Source organism: Callospermophilus lateralis, chromosome 7 (genome assembly GCF_048772815.1).
Source record: "Callospermophilus lateralis isolate mCalLat2 chromosome 7, mCalLat2.hap1, whole genome shotgun sequence".
NCBI lineage: Eukaryota > Metazoa > Chordata > Mammalia > Rodentia > Sciuridae > Callospermophilus > Callospermophilus lateralis.
The window spans coordinates 110,783,922-110,810,111 of NC_135311.1; the positions used below are offsets into that span (position 1 = coordinate 110,783,922).

The following is a 26,190-nucleotide window of genomic DNA, read 5'->3' on the forward strand; positions in this document are numbered from 1 at the left end:
TAGGGGTTTAGGGCTATTACTCCTAAGATTTATTTGAAAGGTGACACTATTACAACCCTTGCTCTTGCTTCCAGGGAAAAGGGCAATACTGGCGAGAAGAGAAATTGTCCCAGAGGTTCTGTCTCATCCTCAGGCCAATGTCACAGAGGAGACATTACCGGCCTGGACTCTTCGCCTTTGAGGCAGTAGCCAAGCTGGCAGGAGGCAGGACCCACTGTCTTTCTGTCTATTGGGAGTTTGGAGGGGGACCACAGAAAGTGGAGGCACCTCCTGCGGTTCTCATGCTGTAATTGTCTGCCCCAGCAGTTCCCTGCTCTCTGGGGCGGGCTGCAAAATTATTCAGCATCCCCAAGTGAACATGCTTGATTAAGTTTTAATTTTAGCAACTTGCTAGGTGAACGGTGTGTGTGAGGGGGGTGTTCATTGCTGGGGGGAAGGGAAAGCACTAGAATAAGAGCTGTGCTCTGGACCATCACCCACATCACACAAATCTATTACCCAGAAGCACCACACTGGACTGGAAAGCCATGCTACTGTGGAGGTGGCAAAGGGCAGGGGTAAAAAGTAGTGGCGTGGGAAGCCACCCTTGCCTACCCAGGCACATAGCTTTCTTCCCTCAAGCTCAGCTCTGCAGTGAGGGATCGGGAGGAACACTGCTTGGTTACTTCAAGCCTTCCCTTTCCCCTCAGCATCCATCATCCTGCAGGTTTCTAACTAAAGCTATTTGGAGCAGCTTTTGCATTTCATCCATTCATTCATTCTCCTGCTCGTGCATCTCTCTTACAGAAATCTCTCATTTACTCCCATAGCTTCAGCAACCATATGAATAACACTGGCCAAATCCCTATCACCATTTCCAACCCCTCTTCTGATTTTCATCCTGCTAGAATTGCCTGTATCCTAACTTCTTTACCAGGATTTCCCAAGGGCACCTAAAAATTCAATATGCTAAAAACAACTAATTCTTTCTCCCCTTCACATTGATTTGTTCCACCACGTCAGTGGATGGTCCCCTGTTTACTTTGTTACCCAGGCTATTCCAGAGCTCCCTGTTCTCCACTTTGCAGCTGTCCTGCTCCTTGTAAAAGACAAACCTGACAATGTTCCTTCCTCTCTTTGATGGCTTCCCATTGCCATTAGGATTCAGCCCAAGCTTTTTAGCAAGACTTACAAAAGTCCCACATGAACCAATCCTTGCCTGCCTCTCTGTCATCATCTTTTGCCACTCTTCGTTCGTTCGCTTGTTCCTTCCTTCCTTCTTTCCCTCCAACCATCCATCCATCTATCTTTCCACCCAATGAGCCCATCTGGTGCTTACTATATGCTTGATATACTATTCTCAGTGCTGGGATACAGCAGTGAACAAAAAGGTGTGTGCCTTCTTGAAGTTTTAGGTATCCTAATCTACTTTTAGTTCTTCTTTTACCTCTGGGTCAACATATACAGTTAATTCTGCTTAGAAAGGTCTTTATCCTCCCTCTACCAAAATGTTTCCCTATTCTTGCCTCTTGTCTGCTTCCTACTTAACAGATGGATTTCCTTCACTCTGAAAACTAGGGACTGTTCCCTTACTAACCACATACTTCAAAGCACTTAGTACCAGCCCCATCAAAACACTCATCACCACATCTTATTGAAACTACTTTTTAAGTAGTCTGTGTTCTGCTACAGTATATACTTTCCCCTACTCTGGTACTAGGGATCAAACTCAGTGTCTTGTCCATGCTAGGAAAGTTCTCTATCACCGAGCTTCATCTGCCTCCCTAATTAGATATTTAATTATCACCTGCTCTGTGCGAAGCACTGTGGTAATCTAAAAATATTTATCTTGCCATCCAAACTTTCTCTCTCTTCATATTTGCTGTTTCTTTTAAAAATTATTTTATTGGTACTGGGATTGAATCCAGGGGCACTTGATCACTGAGCCACATCCCCCACCCCTTTCTTAAATTTTATTTAGAGACAGGGTCTTGCTGAGTTGCTTAAGGCTTTGCTAAGTTGCTGAGGCTGGCTTTGAACTTGCGATCCTCCAGTCTAAGCCTTCAGAGATGCTGGGATTACAGTTGTGTGTCACTGTGCCTAGACACCTAACTTAGAAATTTCATCAAGAAATTGATTTGTTTTTCTCATTTGTACATAAATCAAATATTTAGCAAAGTCCAATAGATTCTCTAGCTCCATCATCTCTCTTGAGTTTAGCCCCTTTCCTCTACCCCACTATTACTGTTTCAGTTCAAGTGCTCATGATTCCTTTTCATTTTTACTTATTCACTTATTTTTGTCTTTTCTTTTGAGGTACTGGTGACTGAACCCCGGGGCTTTACCTCTGAGAGACTATATCTCAGCCTCTTTTTTTCATTTGTAAATGCATTGGTTTTGTTATTATTAAGAGATCCTCATCTCTTACCACAGTGAATTTTAGGAGGTTTTCATCATTCCCTCTTCCCCAAATCCATACCTTTAAGCTGTAACCCCCAATTCTCATCCTCACAGCTTTAGACAACTACTAATCTAGTTTCAGTCTCTGTACATTTGTATATCCTGGATATTTCATATAAATGGAATGACATAATAGTTAACCTTTCGTGTCTGATTTCTTTCTTTTTGCCAGTACTGGAGATTGAGCATAGGGTCTGGCCTATGATAGGCAAGGGCTGTACCCCTGAGCTATACCCTCAACCTTTTTTGTTCTCATTTTGAGAAAGGGTCTCAATAAGTTGCCCAGGCTGGCCTTGAACTTGTGATCCTCCTGTCTCAGCCTTCCCCATAGCTGGGATTACAGGTATGTACCCTCACACCCGGTCAGTGGTTCCTCTTTATTTGGAGCTTTGTTTTTCCATTTCAGTTACCTCCATTAACGGCATTGTGGTGGCTCCACAATCCTCCTTCTCAGGTCGGTAGTATCCTAGAGCTATATCACTAGGCTCCCATCATGCACTTTACTTCATCTCATCATGTAGGCACTGTCTCATCTCATGGTCACAAGAAGAAGGGTTCTTACAGGACAATAAGATATTTTGAGAGAGAGTGAACACATTCACATAACTTTTATTATTGTTATGATTGTTCTGTTTGATTATGAACTATTGTTGTTAATCTCTTACTGTACCTAATTTACAAGTTAAACTTTATCATAGGTATGTATGTATAAGAAAAAACATCATATATATAAACTCTCCCCACAGCTCCAAGCATTCACTAGGAGCCTTGGGATATATTCCCTATAAATTAGGGGAAACCACTGTACCCAAGAAGTAATATTGTTCAAATGGTAACTATTTGGGGGGGTGGGGATTTGAGGTTGAACCGAGAGGCACTTTACCACTGAGTCACATCCCTAGCCCTTTTTATTTTTTATTTTGAGACATGTTCTCATTAAGTTATTTAGGGACTCACTAAATTGCCCATGCTGGCTTTGAACTTTCGATCCTCCTTCCTTAGCCTCCTGAGTTGCTAGAATTACAGGCATGTGCCACAGTGCCCAGCTTTAAATGGTAACACTTTTTAACTTTTTGACTCTTTTCCAATGCAGTTGCACCTTTTACATTCCCACCAGCAGGATGTTAGTATTACAATTTCCTCGCATCCTTACCAATACTTTTATTATCTGGCTTTTTGATTATATCCATTCTTGTGAATGTAAAGTAGAATCTCACTGTGAATTTGATTTGCATTTCCCTGATGACTAATGATGTTGAGAAGCTCTTCATGTGCTTACTGAGCACTCATATATCTTCTTTAGAAAAACATCTATTCCAATCCTTTGCCATTTTAAAATTGGGTTATTTTTTTTATTATTGAGTTTTCTTCTCTCTTTCCTAGCTGATGCCTTTTATTTCATTTCCTTACTTAATTACTCAAACCTCTAGTACAATGTTGAATAGAAGTGGTAAGAGTGGAAATCCTTGTCTTGTTCCTAATCTGAAAGGGAAAGCACCCAGTCTCTCACCATTAAGGAAGTCCCATTTCAATTGGGCATGGTGGCATATGCCTGTAATCTCAGTAACATGAGAAGCTGAGGCAGGAGGATCACAAGTTGGAAGCCAGCCTTAGAAACTTAATGAGATCCTGTCTCAAAGTAAATAATAATAATAATAATAATAATGGCTTGGGGACATGGCTCAGTGGTTGAGCGCCACTGGGTTCAATTCATGGTACTAATATATATATTCTTATTTTAAAATATAGGTGTTTATTTTAAAAATATGTTAGGCATATGCAATGGAACTTTATTTAGCCATAAAGAAGAATGGAATTATGTCATTTGTAGGAAAATGGATGGAACTTGAGACCATTATGTTAAGTGAAATAAGCCAAACTCAGAAAGTCTTGTAGTATGTTTGCTTTCCTATGGGGAATCTAGAGAGGAAAAAGGGAAAGAAAGTTGAGGAAGACCTCAAAAAATCATTGGTAGAACAGTAGAGTAGAGGAATGTGTGGTGTGGGGGGAGAGGGGGCAAATACTGGGGAGTGATATTGACCAAATTATATTGTTATATGTAAGAAGAAATCCCACCATTATTCACAACTTTAATGCATAATAAAAAATATGGAAAAAATAAAACTCAGGTGTTTATAGCCATAAATGTCCCTCAGAACTGCTTTAGCTACATCCCATAAGTTATGATATAACGTTTTTATTTTTTATTAATTTAAAATTTCCCTAGTGATTTCATCTTTGATTCCTCATTTCTTCTCATTTTAAATATTCTTAGGAAACATATCCAGTATCTCCATTTCTAGTTGATAACACATTTTGTTGTACAATTAGTCTTATAAAGAATAGTTTAGCTTGGCACAGTGGCACATGCCTGTAATCCCAGCTACTTGGGAGGCTGAGGCAGGATTGTTAAATTTGAAGCCAGCCTGGGCAATTTAAAGAGACCCCCTGCCTCAAAATAAAAAATAAAAAAGTCCTGAGTGTGTCAGTGGTAGACTGCCCCTTGGTTCAATCCTCAGTACTAGGGGAAGAAAAGAGAATAGTTTAATAAACATTTGTTGAGTGCCTAATATGTTCAAACTTAAGTGCTGGAAATATAAGACAATCCCTCTATTGCAGTAATTCACAGTACAGTGGGGAAAGATAACCCAGATACATAGGAATTGAAAGTATAGAATGATACATTCAAGCATACATTGTTTACATTCAAACACACAAATACACTGTATGCAAAGGTTGATGTATTAAAAGATTGATTTATGTTTAGAGTACAAAAGAAGATAGAAAAGGCCAGGCACAATGGCTCATGCCTGTAATCCCAGTGGCTCAGGAGGCTGAGGCAGGAGGATCACAAGTTTGAAGCCAGCCTCAGCAAATTAGCACAGCCGTAAGCAAATTAGGGAAACCCTGTCTCAAAGTAAAAGATTTAAAAAGGCCAGGCATGTGGCTCAGTGGTTAAGTGCCCCTGGGTTTAAGCCGTGGTACAAAAAAAGAAAGAAAGAAAAAGAAAAGAAATAATGAAAAAGAAAAGAAAGTCATTAGTTCTAATGCAGTAGATTTCACAATGGAGATCATTACTGAGCAAGATTTCTAAAGACAAATAAAAAAACAAAACCTATTGCTTAAGCAAAGTGATAAAAGACCACTTCCTGATCAGTGGAAACAGCATGTTTAAAGACTTAAGAGATGTGAAACAAAGTGGGTTATTCAAGACCACTCTTTCCCCGTTCTCAGTCTATGAGATTCTGGTGAAGCAGACTGTACCCTTCACTCTAGGGTAATGGACGGGACACAGGCATAAGACAATTACAGCATTATGTTTCCCTGTCCTCCATGATTGGTTCAGAAATGGTCACAAATCAAAGCTAAAGGGATGCAGTGGGCCTTTGACTGGGATTTTAAGAAAAAGACTTGCTTTTTCATGCTGGAAAATGCCCAACAGGCAGATGAAAATCCAACTAATTTTCATGTAGTTGAAACCAAGGAGATGGATGAGAGCCAAGGACGAGTGCCTGGTACATAGTGGGAATTCAATAAATATTCATTGAGTAAATGAAAGAATGAACAATGTGCAGAACAGAATCCTGAGGAATACCAGGAGCTTCCAGCTGAACGCCATCTCGCCTCATTCTGAACTCCCAGGACAACTGATCAGAATTCTTTTTATGGTGTTTACCACCTTCTATATTATGGTAGAGTCATCTATAATCCTCATTACCTTTTCTTTTAGTATCTACTGCCTGTTTGATTCTACTTATTTGTATTATATGTAAAATTTTATATCAGTTGGCCCTTGCCAACCTCTTCAACATCAACTTTTATGGTGCCAGCAGTATTTGAGCACTCACGTGCCCTGACCATGCCATGCTCACTTGTTCCTTTCTGTAGGCCACCCTCTCCTCCAGAAGACCAGAAAACTTCCACTCAATTCACAGGCACTTAGGGAGAACTAACCAAGAGCCAATCAGTTGTGTCCATGGACTTTCCTCCCTGAATCGCCTAAATCTTGAGACTTTGTCCCCAAATCCTAAACTGTGAGAAGGGTCACAAATCAGGTGATTGTCCTTATTTCTGTTGCAGCAACCACATTTTAAAAAAAATATTTATTTAGTTGTAGATGAATACACAGTATCTTTATTTATTTTTATGTGGTGCTGAGGATCGAACCCATTGCCTCACATATGTGAGGCAAGCACTTTACCACTGAGCTACAGCCCCAGCCCAGCAACCACATTTTTTAAAACCCTCTTTTCAAGTCTAACACACAGCCAGACCCATAGCCATTTGCTGCTGCTAATTACATTACTTATAATGATAACATTTATCTAGCACATGCTGTTGGCCAGGCATTGTTCTAAGCTCTTTATATGGGCCATCCTATTTATTCCTTATACTAACCCCAGAGGTAGGTAATATTATTGCCAGTTTTATTTCATAGAGAGCAAAGATAGAAACAAGGAGATATTGACTTAACTTGTCCAAGACCACATGACGAGCAGGTGGTGGGGCTAAGATTTGAACCTAAGCAACCCATACTCTGTTAACCATAAATCCCTATGGCTCCCAAGCTGGGTTTTACTGCTGAACAGACACATATCTGTCTCATGGACAGCTCTTTTGGAATGGCCCTGAGAAGCTATCACTGAAGTTGTACTGTGGTTTCTCTTCCTTAATCAGTCATTTTCCTTTGTTTTTCCAGTGCTAGAGATTGAACCTAGGGCCTTGTGCATGCTAGGCAAGTGCTGTACCACTGAGCTACAACCTCAGCCTCTAACCATCCATTTTTAATCAAAACCAGCCTGATTTAGTTGGCACTCTGTAGTTTAATATTGACCTGCGTGTTGGTTGAAACTCTCACTAGTTCCCTTGGAGAGAGAAAAAGAAGAAGGAAAATCAGGCCAAGATTCATTTCCATTTTTTAAAGTTATTTTTAAAAAGAGAGATGATGGGGGCAGAGAGCATATGTCTGTCTCTTGAAAGGAATGATCCTCTGTCTCTTGCTCATGATTTTCTCTGACTTTGAAGCTCTGGCCCCCGCCGGAGCCTCTGAGCTCTCTCAGCCTATGTGCTCCTGTTGAAGGTGATGAGGACAAAATTGGGACAGGTCGCCCAGAAGACCCCTCTTGCTTTGTTCTGAGCAAATGCTCTCTCTTTCTGAAAATCCTCAGCTTTAGCTAAGCAAGAGAAAGGGCAGCCCCTATTTCATAAGAAGAAAAGGAGAGGGTCCGGGAGGCTGTTCTTTCCCCAAGTATTCAGGGAGTTGCTGAATAATAGGGAGAGAAGAGTCAGTGAAAGGACAAAAAAATAAAAAGAATAAAAAGAAATAAAAAATAAAATGACACAGCACAGCTCTAAGCTCCTCTCCTATCAGGTTTTACAGAGGGGCAATAGATTTTCTTCATTGCCAGTCCTGACTTCCCACAGCCTTGTTTTTAATGAGGTATAATAAGGGGAACATTTTGTAACAACACGGTTCCCCTATTTTATCCCGCAAACAGCTGTGTCATGCTTGTGGCTGGAAGAATGAATCATATCTCTGCCTGCATATGCTAACTCCCATGTAATTACCCCAGCATCTTAAATAAAGCAGGCCCTAAACCTGTCGCTCACATTACAAGCAAACGGTGCAGACCTCGTAACTGGGGCCTCTATCATTACAATTAATTTATCACAGAAGCGACTGAGATTAGAGGCTAGAATTAAAACCCAGAGCATGGCGAGTCACTGCGGTGACACTGAAAAACAGGCTCTTGAGAGGTGGCTGGCTCCAGCAGCTGCCTGACTAATGCCTTTCCTGGGGAAAGCAGCCCGAGTTAGATTTTGTTTTCTTTACATTTTTCCCACTCAAAGATTTTACTAAAGTGATTTCACTGCCTCTCTTGATTCAAAATGATGTTGGAAAAATTCTACCTGATCCTTAACCAGAACTCTGAGCAGGAGTCACCATTTTCTCATTCTTACAAGACCACTGTCTCTCCATAGGAACAATCCCCTGAGACCTCCCATTTGTTTTTGTTATTAGAAAGGAATTTGTCATGACATCAGTTTGCTTCCTTTCAGGGGACAAGAGACTGGGGGGAGGGAGAAAACAGTCCAGAGCATTTGCCTCAAATATACGATGAATTTGCCTCTCTTCGGTGTTTCTCAGCCAGGGTTCCCAAACTGGACCACAAAGAAAAAAATGACCCAAGTAACCGTTTTCTTTGCTTTCCCAAGGATAGTACAATTAGATGGTGCATTCTAGGTATATAGGAGAGAACTTAATTCCTTACATTTGAGAATGCCTTGGAACATTTGTGCTGTAAGGTTGAAAAAGGCTGAAGAGAGACAATCAGATTGACTTAGCCACAGCAATACTAAGGAAGGACCCCAGAGAGCCCTCCTGCAGGTGCCAGTCAGCTCCTCTCCTATGCAAAGGGTTCTCACCCGTCCACTCAAGCATGGGTTCCTTCCATTTATAGAGTAGACTGTGCCTCTCCCAGCCACTCTCCCTAAAACTCTAAGTAGAATATGCTAGATCTCCAGATTTGAATCCTGGGGATCCTGTTGTAGTACTCTACACTCTCAGCTAATGCCACCTACTGTGTGGCAGAGTCTCTGTGTGCTCATTGAAACTACCTCCTCTTCTTCCTGGGAACACAACTAGACTGAATTTCCCAGCCTACCTTGCTGGTAAATAGACATGACTGGAGTCTAGTCATTGGATTAAAGATTCTGAATTCTAGAGGATGGCTAAACTTGAATTTTAAAATCAGCACTACAAACACTTTCAAAGACTGTTTTTTTGTTTGTTTGTTTGTTTGTTTTTGTTTTTCATAGAGTAACTAGCCTGCTTGGACTAAACCTTGAAAGTGAGAGGACCCAACACCTTCCTAGGAGGCTCTACAGTTTGTGAAGAACAGGGAAGGAAGACAACCCAGAGCCCAAGGCTGGGAAACAGTTGTTGTTCCCAGATCTTGAAGCCACTTCACTGCTTGCAGAGGATGAGCAAAGGTCAGGGGCTTGGGAGAGCCATGGCTAGCTGTTGGCTCAGACTCATGGAAAAGGTCCTCATAGCTTTGAGGACTTCCTCACAGACCTGGACAAGTTTCACTCTGATGGGCTTTGGAAGTCTCAAGGCAGAAAAGGTAATAAGGGAAAGGCTATGAACATATGACCCAAACAAAACAATAAATGTGTATGTGAAAGCAAACCAAAAATCATAATCTCAAAACAGATCATGTAGCATGACTGCCTACATTCTTTGGCCACTTCTGATCTGGTTCCTTCTCTATCCTTCCACTGCTGTGTTCTCATGGCTTCTTGGATACATCTACATTAAATAACATTTCAGGATAGAACCGTCTGCTGGCTCACTCACTCTTCAATATCAGAAGAGCCTCATGCATCTCTAAACCCCCTCAGTCACCTCAGGACCTGGAACCCAACACCAGCTCAATATCCACTAAGTGACTGAGCACAAAGCATTGCTATATGTTAGTATGACAGGTGTATTTATTTTGATTTGGCTGGGGATTGAACTCAGTGGTGCTTTACTACTGAGTTATATCCCCAACCCTTTTTAATTTTTATTTTTGAAACAGGGTCTTTGCTAAGTTGACTAGGCTGGACTCAAACTTGTGATCCTCCTGCCTTAGCCACCCAAGGTGGGATTCCAGGCCTGCATCAGCATGCCCAACAGTGTGTTTCTCTTTTTTTTTTTTTTTTTAATACCGAGGATCAAACCCAGGGAGTTCTACCATTAAGCTACATCCCCAGCTTTTTCTTTTTTTTTTTTTTTTTTAATTTTGTGACAGGGTCTCATTAAGTTTCTTAAGGCCTAGCTGAATTGCTAAGGTTAGCCTTGAACTTATGATCCTCCTGCCTCAACCTCCTGAGTCATTGGAATTATAGGCGTGCACCACCATGCCTGGCTCCACAGTATATTTTCTGGTATGAGCACAATACCCTGCCTCTTCTTCCTCTACATGTTGAGATTCTTTCTAAAATAGTGCTGTGGAGGATAGTTCCTCCACAGGTTTCCATTTAGACTTTTTTTTTTCCTGATCAAGAGCAGGTATTTGAAAGCTGGCTTTCTGCCAGGGAGCAGGGCAGAGCGAAGCCAACTGGCCTTAAGGAGATGGAACTCATCCCCTAGAAAGGGGTACATTTAACACTTTGCTTGAATCAGCCATAGGCTATGCCAATGGCAAATGCGAAGAATCCCATTTCAGATCCCTAGAACTCAAATACCTCATGACAATCAGAAAATAGCTCCTTTTCTTCCTGTAGAAAGATTTCTAGCTCCATTTAAGCTATTCATTACTCACTGAGAGAAGAACTGCAAAAATGCTTTGAAAAATATGCAGCACCATATATTAAAGGGGAACAGGTCAGTATTAGTATTAATCTTATTTTTCTCCCTCCTTTCACTATCATTACTGTAGCCCTCTCTCCCCACTCCTCCTAACCCAGTCCTGGCCAGCATGCACTGTATTCTTAGTTTTGTCTTTTTGGGGAAAGGTGGGTTTTACTCCTCTATAGAAAAAGGAGTTTGGTCATTTTGGAATAGAAGTTAAAAGTCTGGATTCAGATTCTGACAAGTGGGGTTTAAATCCCAGTTCTGATCCTTATAAGTTGAGAAAACCTAGAAAATTAATTAAACTTGTGAAGCCTCTGTTTTCTTATCTGTAAAATGGGGATGAAATGAAACCAAACTCGGAGGGCTGAAGTATTGAATGCGGAGTATTTGGGACAACGCTTGATACACAGTAGGCACCCTGGAGTGTTAGCTATCATGAGATGTTAATCTCTCAATTAACATCCATCTTCTCTTTGTTCTTTCCTGTTAACAACCGAGAAAATGACCTTCTTGCTGTTGAAGTCTTACCCTGCATGTGTGTTCTGGATCCTACCTCTTCTTGTCTTTTAAAACCTGCTTCTTTAATCACTGTCTCTCTCTTTTGCTACAATCAGTCTTTCTCTCTGTCTGAATTGCTTCTGTCAGTGCACACACATACCCTAGGGTCTTCCATTTAAAAAGAAAAAATCTCTCATTTGACTCCACATCCTTTCCACCTGCCATCCAATTTTTCTTCTCTCCTTTTTTTTTTTTTTAAAGAGAGAGAGAGAGAGAGAGAGAGAGAGAGAGAGAGATATTTAATATTTATTTTTTAGTTTTCGGTGGACACAACATCTTTATTTTATTTGTTTGTGGTGATGAGGATCGAACCCAGCACCCTGCGCATGTCAGGCCAGCACGCTACCACTTGAGCCACATCCCCAGCCCTTCTTCTCTCCTTATAGCCAAAACATCTCCAAGCCTTTGCCTATATTTGCTGTTTACCCTTTTCTCATTTTCCATTAAATTTTCGATTCATGAGAATTTGAATTTGCCCTGTCATTCCCCTAAAATGACTCTCAAGGTTATCAGTCCAGATAACCTCCAGATTGTCACATGCTGAAGACCCTTCCCTGTCCTTTGTCTTCAATACCACTGGACATGGTTCATCATTTGTTCTTTTTAAAAACACTCTTCTCTTCTGCTCTTTTTTTTTTTCTTTTAAACCATCTGTCTTGTTGGACTTCTTTCTTCTTGTCCTCTACTAGATCTTAAATTTTAGAGTTCTCCAGGGCTTGGCTCTGTGCCCTTATATTTTCTCTTTTTTATACAATCACCTTGGTGATTTCATCATTTGCAATCACTTTAAGTAGTGAGGTTCTGTTAAAACAAAAACAACACCTAAACTATGTGACATTGGCTTTGTGACTAGGCAGTGGGCAGGAAGGAAGCTGGCATAAAAGACTGGAATAATTGCAAACTGTATTATTTAGTGGTACATTATTTGTTTAAGCTAGAATAATCTGGAAGGTGGTCAATGTACCTTATGAACTACTAGAGTTGGAGGAGATCTAAAACTAAATAATGAAAGCACAAACTGGCTGCTTTTAGCTGTGTTTGATGTGGCACTAATAAGAAAGAGACAAACTTAGAAAAGAACTGGCTAGTTTGCAAGCAGGATTAGTGGGAATACAGAAGTCAGAATTTGCTGGGTTGAAAAATAACTTTTTCATTCCAGTGAAAGATTTTCAAATTAAGCTTGACCCTGGGGCTAAAGATCAAAAGCTGCCAGAAAGACATGGTAGTTTTAGGGTAAAGTCAAAATCAAGTCTTTGTGTTCTAAATGAAGATGGAATCATCTTTCAGCTGGAGAAGTTCCTAAAAAGCTTAAGAGCATGGCTTTACAGAAGCCTGACATGCCCAGAGTATCAGGAGTTAAGTCTAGGTAGATCCTATCTTGTAAAATATTGTGGATATAGCTTGCGACACATAGAATCGATTAGTATTGATGCATGAAAACCCACAATGTTTGTAAGAGAGCTGTATTGGCAAAAGCACTGCCAGTTCTAACTAAAAGAGATTGAGACCATTCAAGATGTAAAAGGATTTCTGGGTCCCCAAATTTTTACAAGCAGATAGTGGGTTGAAAAACCTGCTCACTACAGAAAGGGGTGTTATCTAATGTCCTCTTCAGAAGTGGCTATGGAGGATGAAAAAGGAAGGACTCCCAGAGACCTGAACCAAGAGCATCAGAATAATGGATGAATATCCACTCCCCGGAAGCGGAAGCAGAATCAGAGCCTAATCGGAGATTATTCCTACCACCTAGGTGAAACCTTAGAATGGTGGGCCCTGTCAACCTTTGCTCTGCAGAATTTTTAAATTTCTATGGATTGATGATTCCATGTGCCACCAATTCTTCCTTCATTTGAATGGAGTAGTATATTGCTGTTATCCTGTACCTATTCCATCACTGTGTGTTGAGGGAGGTACACAATGATTTTTTTTTTTTTAAGTTCTTACGTCTTCAGATCAAGAGAAACCATACCAAGATCCACACAGAGATTACAAGACCTTGGGCTTTAAATGGGTACCATGGTTGGATAATATCTGAAGGAGTCTTGGGATTGTGGGTGAGTATATTTTGCAGGTAGGAGGAATATGTGTATTCAGGAAGAAGAGGTGGACAGTGACAGATTAATTATTGTCCAAAAATATTTATTTCTCAGGCTACTTTCATGGAAAAATGTACACCCCTTGACTTTTAGCTCAATTATATCATTATTGTGGTCAATGGTACATTAGCATATGTGACCCAACCATGGCCTTGAAATGTGCTTGTGTGGCAGGCCCTCCTGGAGAAAAGAGCTCTCCCTAGGCAGCTCAAGCTGCAGAATGAATTTGCATGGATCAGACTTGAGCTCAACCTGTTACAAGGACAGAGATGCCTGGCCAAGCTAGACTAAGAACAGTCCACCTACAGAGATGTGCGAGAAGTAAAACCACTGTTATATGCAATGTAGATTTATGTGTTTGTTACATAGCATTATCTGGCAGTTGTTTTTTTTTCTTATTCTTCAAATGCAACAAGCACTTTATTGACTTGGGCTTGTTAAAATAACCTGCTCCTTCTTTTTGAACATTCCCTTGTTCATTGCAGGTTTTAACCTCAGATTTTAATTTAAATGAATTTCTTCAGAGACCACCTTATTATTCTAGATAGTTGTGCCATTTATTTCATAGCACTGGTCCCCATTTGCAACAGTAAATAGTTTTTGTTGACTTGTTTTCCCAATTGAACTAAACCTTGTAAGAAAAGGACCATGTTCATTTATTCACCAATGCATTCCTAAAATCTAGGTTTAAGACTAATGCATAGTAGATGGTCAGTAAATATTTACTGAATAGAGGAATTTTAAAGTGAGCGAATAAGCCGAGATATTGGGCAATACTTGCTTATGCCATGCCTGGTTGCATCTGGACCAACATTATGACTGGGTCAAAGATGCAGCTCAGGTCATCTGCTATTTCTGCCAAGGCCAGAGCAAACTTCTTAATGAAGTTGGTTGGCATATTCTATCTACCCCCAAAACACAAGCATACTCACAAAACACATGCATACACACAGAGCTTGAATCAAGGCTATGGCAGAAACGTGAGGCCCAATGATATCATCAACCTGTTGGTCCTAAGCCCATAGACATCTTTTTCAAGTTACACCTAGCTTCCTTCCAGTAGCATTTGCAGCTACAAGGTCCCAGTGTCAGACTTCGCAATGTGACTGAAGCCTCAAATTAAACACTATGAGGAAAAAGGGGATTCAAAGGCATGGCGATCCTCTCATAGATGAAGGGTAGAAAGAAAAACCAGGGCATGGATCCTGGAACAAGCCACCAAGCTCACCTACTTGTTTCGGGAGATTTGGCTTTTCCCAGCCCCCAGCAAGTTTCTTTAAATTAAGATCTTTGACTTTAAGCTCTATACTTTGCTATTTTATTTCCTTCTTCAAGACATTAAGCTTTTATTAAATGTTACATTTGAGTTACAGAAAGTTATGAAGCATAGAAAAGAGATGGACTTTTGTGAACCACCATCCAACTTAAGAACCAGAACAGGACTGTTGGCACTTCTTAGGTCCTCCTTCTAGATCTGGGAACCTGACCTTCCCACCCGACGCACCTAACCATTGTCTCAGACTCTTCCCCCAGGTCCTTTCTTTCCTCCATAACTCGCCCAATTTGTATGTCCTTCCACAATATGTTGCTTAGTTTTGCTTCTTTTGGAACTTTATAAATGTATATATCTAAGTCTGTAGGTATTCTTCTGCAACTGGCTTTTTTCATTCAATATTATATTTCTAAGAGGATTTTTTGCGTATATGGTTATAGTGCTTTCATTTTCACTGCCTTAAAGTATTCAATTATATTACTACGCTGCCATCTCTTTATCCATCCCCCGTTAGTGGAACTTTGGATCATCTACATGCTTTGTTTTATTGCCATGATGAACAACACTGATGGGAACATTCGTGTATACACATACCTTGGAGTACATGACCAAGAAATCCTTTAGGGGATATTTGTAAGGATGGAACTGCTAAGTCATAGAATATATACATGATCAGGGTACAAGAAGGTAAGCTACGATGCATGAGGCCAGAGAGTTTTATCTATCTTGTTCATTGCTTTATCCCCAGAGTAGATGACCTGATAGTTAATTGGTTGAATAAATGAAGATAATGCTACATTTCCCCAAAGTGATGATATCAATTTATAGTCTCAGTAGCCCTATGAGGTCCTACTTATTATAACTTTTCATATCAAACATAAATACCTCTTCCCCGATATCATTTGCTCATGTATACCACATTAAGCTTTTCCTTTTTCTGGAATGGCCATAGTGTCTGTGTGCACTAGGACAAGGTTAGCCACTCTAAGCCTCAATCTCCTTACTTGTAAAATGGGGATAGCAATACTTTTTTTCCATAAAGATTTAATACATTTAATAATGACACCCAATAAATGATAAATCCTATTACAGAGAAACCATATTGTTCAACGAATTGGTTAGTTAATCCGAAAAGTCCCATAAAGAAGAATATCATTAAAAAGAGATATATACTTACCTTGAACATTTTATTTTAACTTAAAATACATGAATATAGATTCATTCTCCAGCTTTTTGATGTAAAGCCAAGGCATGTGTCTGCTGACTGGCTTTCCAGATCTTTCCTGCATAAATCACACCCATAATACATTGTCTAGAATTTTAGTTTTTAGTGGGACAAGAACTTAAAGCAATCGCACTTAGATTCCTAGATTGTCGCGATATTTTCTCCTTCATTAGTCTTACACTTCTTCTAAGAGCAATTAGTGTTTAGACATTCACTCTAATTTTCAACTTGGCTTTCACAGGAAAAAAATCTTTACAATTTTATATTGCTGAAGTTATAAAATATGTAATGAAATTAAACAATTTCAACAATTACTCCTGACATAATGAGGCTTAGAAACAAGTATGGTCAAGTTCTGGTACACATTCAAGATACCTGGTGAGGGTAGCTACGAGAGGCCATTCTGTATAACAGCAAAATCGAGAGCCAAGAGTACATTGTGGGCATCGGTTGACATGTTTTACACAGGACAGAGGGAGTGTTAGTTAACCTGGCAAATAAGCTAAGTGGAAGTTGGTTAAGATAACCAGGACATCATCATTCTCCATTGACATAGTTCCAGGGGCCACACTCTCTCTACTAATCTCCCTGAAAGAAATTATCTTCCAGGTGGGCTTGATTCATTGTTTTAAGTTTGCCCCTGGCCAGTAACAGACAGAGGAAGATAAAAATTCCCCAAGAAACAAAGTCTGCTAAGTTGGAAGAGATTCTTAAATGTTTATCTATTGAAGGGTTTCTCTTGATTTCTGAGAGCGGCTTGTCCCTGATAAACTGAGACAGGAACGCAAACGGGGAGGAAAGTTCCACCTTAGACACTGTCCTCTGATGGGGCACAGCACTATGGAGAGGAAGAAGGTCTGACTTTAATTAGTCAGCCCATCACCCTCCTAAACTCCACTGCAACCAAAACAAACCAGGCAGTCCCATATGTCATAAGAATTAAAGGCATGGTTCCCACTTCCTAACGATGCTTTTACAGAAACCGTTCCACTGTAAAACTTTATGATTTGAATCTTTATAGCCGCCAGCAGAGCACATGTTCACTGCCTTAAATTATAACTTAATCACAATAGAAGCTGACTTTTCAGCCCTTTGCCGTCAAGAAAGGAGAGGGAAGGGGCCCAAGAGCAAACCGCCTCTATCCCTCCACCCTCTTGCCTCCTCCCAGGTTGGAAGCTCTGCCTACTGTAGTCCCAGGAGAGCAAAGGGGACAGGAGCAAGCACAAGGCTCACAGCCAGGAAGCCTAAAAGCAAGTGCTTTCCAGTAAGATCTGGAGCCATGAATACAGAGCTGTTCAGGCCTGATGAGTGACACTTAGGATAGCGTGAACGCTGCCAAGAAGCAAGGCAAGAAAGACTAGAGAAAGGAAAAGCAGAAGGCATTTGAAGCCCGCCTCATCACTCCATTGGTCGAATGACGAATTTCCCTAACTTGGGTTGAGCATCCTCTATGGTTGGAGACTGGGGTGACAAAAAGGAAACAAAAGGAAAAACTCCTACTCCCCTCAGTTCAAAATGGCAAACACACAGAAGGTAGGGAGCGGAGTGACAGAAGATGTCAAACAGGAATGCTGAGACCAGATTCCCCAAGTGCCTCCTGTGTCACGCTAGGACATTAAAAAAAAAAAAAATTTATATATATATATATATATATATATATATATATATATATATATATAAATTTCATATATATATGAAGTTGGACACAATACCTTTATTTACTTATTTATTTTTTAAAATCATTTATTTATTTATTAGTTTTCAGCAGACACAACATCTTTGTTCGTATGTGGTGATGAGGATCGAACCGGGCTGCACGCATGCCAGGCGAGCGCGCTACCGCTTGAGCCACATCCCCAGCCCTTTTATTTATTTTTATGTGGTGCTGAGGATCAAACCCAGCGCCTCGCACGTACTGGGCCAGCACTCTACCACTGAGTCACAACCCCAGCCCCATGCTAAGACATGTTTATTTTATTACTTAGGAAATAGGGTAAACTTTTGAGCACCGGAACAACATGAGAAGATAGTTTTTTAAAGACTCTGCATCCAAAGAAGATACACAAATGGTGAAAAATTGAAAGGACTCTCAACATCAATAGTCACCAGGGAATGGAAATCAAAACCACAATGAGGGACTGGGGTGATAACTCAGTGGTAGAGTGCTTACCTAGCACATGTGAGGCCCTGGGTTCGATCCTCACACCACATACAAATGAATAAATAGAATAAAGCTATTAAAAAAATTCCTCCCTTAAAACACACATACACACACACACACACACACACAATGAGATGCCTCTTTGTATTTACTAGAATGGCTACATATAAAAACAAAACAAAAACAGGAAAAACAAGTGCTGCCCAGAATGTGGGGAAATTGGAACCTCGTACATGGCTTATGGGAATGATGGAAATGATACAGCATCCATGAAAAATAATTTGGCTACTCCTCTTCAAAATATTAAACTTAGTTAAAATGTGACCTAGCAACTCCCAAGAGAGTTGAAAACATAAGTCCACACAAAAAACTTGTACAGTAATGCTAATAATGTAGCATTATTCATAGTAGTTGAAAAGTGGAAACAACTATTTATCAACTGATGAATGGATAAAGAAAGTGTGGTATATTTGTATAATGGAATATTATTTAGCTATAAAAAAGAAAGTACTAAAACATGCTTCAATAGTGGTAAAACTTAAAAACATGCCAAGTGAAAGAAAGAGACGATTTTATTTGTATGCAATAATCAGAATAGGCAAATCTATGAAGAGAGGTTTCCAGGCAATGGGGATGCAGGGAGAATTCAGAAATATAGGGTTTGTTTTGGGTGGGATGGAAATGTTTTGGAATTAGAGAATTGAAAGGTCTGAACCATAAACATTGTAAATATACTAAAAAAATCAGTGATATGTACACTTCAAAATGATTGAAATGGTGAATTGTATCGGGTGTTTTGCACATACATATATATGATCTCTATCAAGAGAGGAGCAAGGTCAAGGAAATGAGTATAGAAACCTGCTGAAATGATCAAGGCGAGCTATAATAAGAATGAGAAATGGAAATCCAACAAATATCTGGTAAGTGTCTGAACTAAAATAGTAGTAGTGGGGACAATGAGGAAGAGAAAGATTCAAACATATTTAAGGAAAAAAAATCATATCTGGATATTTGAGATGGGTGATCAGATAGGCGATGTTACCATTAATCAGAACAGGGAACAGAAAATGAGAAGTGGGCTAGAAGAAAAGCAGGACAAGTCTTTGGGGGACATAATAACTGTAAGGTGCTTGTAGAGTTTTCACTCATTTGTTCAACAAATAATCAAGGAATCAATACCTACTATGTGCCCGGTAGAAATGTCCAGCAGGCAGTTGGAAACACATTTTTGGAGTTTGGTAGAGAGTTCTAAGCCAGACATAGATAATTAAGGATTCACAACATAGAGAGTGGATGGGGTTGTTTAGGAAAATGGGTAGAGGAAAAGAAAGCTTACCACGATCCTCGAAGATGATGTCCTTTGAAAAAAAAAAAAAAAGAGAAAGTAGATGTAATGACAGGAAAAAAAAAGCGTAATTCAAGGAAATATAAAGTTTGAAAAGGAAAAAATGGGCAAACAATGTGAGCAATATTGAAGAGAGATTTGGTGAGATAGCTGAAGGCATCCATGAGACTTAATAATTAGCAGCCAGGCAGCTGGCCTCAGGTGAAGTGGGCTGCACTGGGTCCGGGATTCATGGGAGATAAGGAAGTGGAAGTGTTATTCTGTCAACTCATATTACTGAGTGTCTGCTGTGTGTTAGATCATGATAGGGAGGAAATCCTTCTAGAGGGGTCTGGAAATAATGAAAGAACTAGAAGAGTAAACAGGAGGATACAAGCCATGGCAGGAGTTGGAAGGATAGGAAGGCACAGCCAAAAGGTGAAAAGTTTGAGGTTGATGTGTTTTTAGTGAGAAGGTTCATGATGTGGTCATGGGACAGGCTGGTGGAGTGGCAATATAAGTCTCTAGAAATTAATAGGCCAAGTGACTATAAATGGAAAGTATGGGATCATCCCATTGACCCAACAAGAGGTGGAATCAGAAAATAGATGAATGAATGGTGGGACAGTAAGAGCCTCAAAGAGGGGCAATTGTGTTTATCTTTGTTTATTTTTCTTTTTTGCCAATAAATACACCTATATATTCCACTGACAGCAGTATTGTAGACGCTCCATAAATAAACACTGCCAACTGACTGATGTTCTCAAAAGCATCTCAGATCTGGCATGTTGTAAACTGTACTCTGATATTTCCTTCCAAATTTAGTTCTCTTGCATTGTTACCTGTCTTGGTGAACGGTACCATCATCTACCCAGCTGTGCACGCCAAAAGCTTAAGACACGTTATTGACGTATTCCTTCTTCTCTTGTCACTGGGGGTCAAATCCATCATCGAGTCTTGTCTATGGCACTTTCCTCAACATCTCTCACTTGTGTCCAGATTGCTTGACCTTCGCTACCCTGATCTAAGCAACCGTTGTCTTCTGTCTGTCAAGTCTACTTCCTGACTCACCTGCACATGGCTCTCACCTCCCTGCAATCCATTCTCCACCCTGTCTTTGTCAGATGTCTCCTCCACCTTCCACCTATCACACTTTCATCCACGTTCCCAATCTTTCCCATCCTGGTCCTTGTCATGATCCCTGACATATAATTTTTCTAAGACGAGCATCATTTCGTAGATTCAACCTGCTTGTGGCCAGTAAAATTTTTATGGCTTCTAGACCTTTTTATTACAGAAGAATTAGGATTAATAAAGATTATTGTGGTTATAGGAGAATAAATCTTTAGTTGATGTAGATCAGGCCTCTGCTGTTGCCTCTGCCTACAAAGTATTTCCTTCCCTGGTTTTAGCTAACTCCTACTCATCTTCCTCTGCTCAGCTTTCCTAAAATTCCTGATTAGGTCATATCCTACTCTTAGACGTCCATAGCATAATCTGCATAATTCATAGTTGCAATTTTACATTTGTTTGAAAAAAAATTGATTAATATCTGTTTCCACGAGAAAGGGCTGTGCCTGACACACAGAAGGGACTCATAAATATTGATTGACTGAATGAATGCTATATTAATAAACTTGCTCCATGTTGATAAGTGACAGATCAGAAACCGTGTCCCAAGAGGAGATGTATTAGGAGGGAGGTTTAAAAAGTGAGCTCCAAGTTCCCTTTCATTTTTGAGGTCTCTGGCTTTTCTGGGTGAATTTCCATTCTTCTCCATTCCCTCCTTTCTTTAAGCTGGCCTGCTTGGCCTTATCAACACAACTCCATTTGGTTCCTAAATTGGAAGGAATTAGTTCCTTCGGACACAGTACTTTCCTTTACCGGACAATTGAAAAAAGCATCTCATCAACCTTAATAATCAGTCATTTATTCTATACTTAAACACATCTAATAATAGAGTCCAACTCATCTTTTTTCTGTTTTTCCTTTTCTTTAATAACATAAAAATTTGACATTTTTTTCACATGACCATTGGCCATGGGTATTTATTCCTGAAACTAGTGCTTCTATTCCTTCTCTCTCTCTCTCTCTCTCTCTCTCTCTCTCTCTCTTAATTTTTAAAAACTGATTTATAAACTCTTGGCAGATTAAAGAAATTAACCTTTTGTCAAATTATGTGGCAAATGTTCTCCAGTTTGTTGCTGATCTTTTGATATTGTTTTTGGCATCTAAACAATTCTATTCTATATAGAACAATATTTTAAAAATACGAAAAGAATGTATAATGAACTACAAAGTTTCCTTTCATCCTTATTCTCCAGCTCAGTCCTCCTCAAAAGCAAGGGCTATTCAGTTTCTTGTATATATTTTCAGAGCTCGTCTAAGCAGTCACCACAGACATGCGTAGCTTGTTTTCCTCCCCAACGTCCACAAAAGGTAGCACTGTACTCTGCTTCTGCACCTTGCCTTTTCACTTACAACACAGGTATATTGGAGACCTTTCTGTCAGTACATAAAGAGCTGATAGATACTGCCAAATTGCCCTCCATGGAGGTTGAACCAATTTACACTCAGATCAGCAGTGTATGTGAATGTCTCATTCCACAGCTTTCACTAGTACAATGTTAAAACCCTTTTTGATCTCTACCAACCGTAAAAGAAAAAAAAAAAAAAGAAGAAGAAGAAGAAAGAAAGAAAAGCATGGTTTTCTCTAAGAATACAATTGAGCATCATATCATAGATTTAATGTGTTATGGCCATTCAAAATTTTTTAAGGCTTCTAAACTCTTCCATTTTGGCAGAATTAGGATTAAGAAGGATTATTGCAATTATGGTAGAAAAAAAAAATCTTTAGTTAATCTAGATTCAGTCACCTGTTTGCCCACTGGTACAGCAGTGGAGGGTTTGAGCTTTATCCTTCTTTTTATCAGTCACACATCCGTGACTCAGGATACACAAAAGTAGTGTAGAAAGAGTATGAGCTTTTATGTTATGCGGACTTAAATTGGAATGCCATCTTCCTCCTTTGCCTTTTCTTTTGTCAGACCCAGTATAGGATGCTGGAGATTCGAAGACCAAAAAAAAAAAAAAAAAAAAAAAAAAAAGAACCACCTACCACAGTTCCTGCCATCCAGGAGCTCTCATATAATGAAGGAGCCAGCGCATAAACCGAAAGTGTAATGCAAAATAGATAACAATAATGATGATGTGGATGCTGATGAGATACTGATAATAGTTGGCAGCTCTGTGGATGATGAATTGGGAAATGACGAGACCAGAGACAAGGAGAGCAGTTAGCAGACTGTAGCAGCCATCTCAGCAAGCAGTTCAGTGAGAATGAAGAAGAGGAATCAGATTCTAGATATAATGAGGCAAAAGAAGTAAGACAGTGGTTTTGATAAGAGCAGGGAACGAGGACAGACTGCAGGGAGTTGAGGATGTGACTGAGAAGTGAGGAAAGCTGCTGCTTGTTTTATATGGCAGCTCTTGTGGCATATTAGATATTTGTTCATGAATCATCCACTCCTTCCATTCTTCCACTGCCATCTTCCCTGCCCCCACTGATGTGCCTGGCCCATAACAATTGCTTTGTCTTCAAAGCAGAATAGAGTCACTTTTCTACTGCTTGACTTTAGACTTAGCCAGTGACCTTCTTCAACCAATGGAATGTTAGCAGACATAAGGTAAGTAGAGGCTCAAAGTGTGCATGCAAAGTTGATCTTGGTCTGTTGGGTTTCCACCTTCCACCATGAGAAGAGAATGCTTCTGGTAGCTGCTGGTTCAAAACAATAAAGGACACAGAGCAGACCTGGACCTAACTCACAGTTTGGAGCCAAGCCCAACTGAGCCTGGCCTAGATCAGCTGCATTTCAGCTGATCCACATACCTCTGCACTACAGAAATAGATACCCCCACCTAATGGCATGGAGTTTTGAGTAGGTTTGTTATTCAAAGTTGTTGGAGCATGATCTGCTGATATAGATCTCCAACAGCAATATCTATCTCTTCTCTAAGCTAAATTCCTCCACTTCTTTCAACTGTTCATCATGACTTCTCCTTTCTTAGTTCTGCCAGATTGCTCTGCAAGATATCCCAACTGGAACCAATTAGGAAGCACTGCCCTAAAGAGTCATCAAATTAGAATTCTGCACACATATGACCCTCTTCCCTTCAACTCTTCCTCTATTCTAGAGGCAGCCATATGGCAAAGGAAGAAGGAATCTGTCCCTGGGGTTTGAACTCTAGAATTAAAAGACTTAGTGAGATTAAAACTCAAGCCTCCCCCCCCCCAAATAAGTGAATCAGATGGGAGTGGTCCTCAGCATCTTGTGAATTCTGGAAACTCAACTTATTCTATAAACCAAAAAAGGATCTCAGGAAACATCAAAAATGTCAATATGGATGCCAATCATGCACCAAGTGTCTATAGCTGATACTCGAAAGAAAATACTGTTGCTTTATATTCAAGACCACACAAAGCCTTTAGGAAGGTAAAGGCAAAATATGAGGCTGATCCATATTTTGTGGAATCTGAAATTGAGCATTTATAACTTTAAGGATTCTCTTTAAAAAAAAAAAAGAAACAAAATTACAAATGTAAAATTAGGTTCAAAGCAAATATTTATTAGAATGACAAATAATGTCATAACAAATTAACAGAATTTTAAAGTTGAGGAACATCATAAAAACTTTTTAATAACATTTTTAAAATTAATTGTCTGATATGCCTCTAAATGTTTATTTACTACATTTGGGGGGCTGCAGATTCTGACTCTTCATATGAACAACAATTTTGAAGTTATAATTTTCTACAAAGAAAATAGATAATTCAGACTTTTTTGTACCACTATTGACCAAAATATGTTTATTATTTGTAGTTTAGAGATGTTTCTTTCAACTTCAAAAATCCTTACTCCTTAGAATTATATATAATTTGGAGAAATCTCTATCAAGTTTTCTTCATATGGGAGTTGTAATATTTCAGGGCATTTCAAGTTCCTAAATACTCTTGAACCTCATTGACACTTTTACTGATTTATTGCTGGTGTCCTAATTAGAGCTACATATTATAACTTTTATGTGATTTTTGGCAATGTCAGTAATTAGATATGCACAAAATGCATTCGTTACTAGAAGTATTGCTATAGGTTTGTGCCCTATATATACAGAAATTTTTAAAAATTCTATCTCATATTAGTCCCTTTAAAAAAGAAAAAAGAAATATATGCTAGATTTATAGTTCTATACACTGCATAAGAAGCATCTTCCAGATAGGTGAGGTTTCATTTTGACCAGACATTAGTAAGAACCAAAATTTCCACTGACAATTTTACATGTGTGATGACAAGTTTCTGAAACCATCCATTTTTAAGCCTTGTTTCTGTTCCATTGCCAGGTGTCACAGGACACATGTGTCACCATGTAAAAATATTGTTAAGGCCCTTCCCAGGGTCTTGAATGGAATCCATGTAAGTAAAAGATCCTTAAGCTTAGATCAGTTTCAGAGGTGGTCCACTTCCAGGTGGATAAAAATCCCAGCTTTAGGGCTGAGGATGTAGCTCTGTGGTAGAGCATTTGCCTGGAATGTGTGAGGCGCTGGATTCAAGCCCCAAGACCACCACTGCCAAAAAAAAAAAAAAAAAAATCAGCTTTACTTTTTCTTGGTTTAAGCACCATCAATAGACAGCATTACCTGTTTTGTTTTTCCTACATTACACAAACATTTAGTGAATACTGACCAGGTACTAGGCACTAGGGATAGTGCTAAAATGAATATAGTCCCTGTCCTCATGAGCTTATGCTTTAGCCAAAAGACAGATGAATATCAATCAAATAAAGAGCCACACTTTAGTGGAAGGTGACAAGAAGATTTCTTTGAGGTTGTTCCTGTTGTGCCCAAACCAAACCAATTCTTGAGATTTGCTGACATGAGAGGGACAAACTGGGAATGCGAGGAACCACTAGAGGAAGACCCTGTAGAAGCAGGTCTCTTCTGACCTTTGGCTCCCCTGGGGTTCAGCATCTAGCCACTGTGCTTCATGCCCGCCCCAGTCTGCTCTAAACCTCTGCCTCTGCCCCTTCAGACTTGGAATTGCTGGTGAGTGAGGCTGGCAATGGCCAACTGAGCATCAGCTGGCAAAGGAAGCCCCAGATGCTGGTCCAACGAGGCTGAAGTAAGACTACTTCTCACCCTAACAAAAAATTGGGAATTGGACCTGGATTATGTCTCAGTGGTAGAGCACTTGCCTAGCATGCATGAGGCACTAGGTTCGATCCCGGCACCACATAAAAAAAAAATAACAATAATAAATAATAAAACAAATAAAATAAAGGTATTGTGTCCATCTACAACTAAAAAAAATATTTTTTTAAAAATTGGGAATTCTGAATTCCCTCAATGAACACCACTGAGAGGCTGTGATCTCCCATCACACTCTGCCCTTCTTTCCCACCTTATATAAAGTTAGCCTATTGACATATCTCTAATCCTCTTTTCAACCAAGTATCTTGAGAGAGTCGTCTTCGCTCATTTCCTCCCACTTCCTATTTCCAATTTACCATCAATCCATAGCACTCCAGCCTTTGCTGTTGAAACTGCGACTACTAAGTGTTATGGGTGCTATCGGCGCCCTGCCCTTACTACTTCAGTGAACACCAGACTTCCAGCCATTAGTACCTGCATCCATTTGCCCGAGGGCTTTCTCTTACAGCCAGGATCATCTTTGCTGCCCAAGCAGGTCTTTGCTGCCCAAGCAGGTGACGGGAAA

General features: G+C 39.8%; 1 protein-coding gene across 2 annotated transcripts in view; it reads right to left on the reverse strand.

Moving 5' to 3' along the window:
* The window catches only part of Rnf220 (ring finger protein 220), a 212,544-nt gene that overhangs the window by 140,129 nt on the left and 46,225 nt on the right, over nucleotides 1-26,190 (reverse strand). The gene's annotated exons all lie outside the window — the stretch shown is intronic.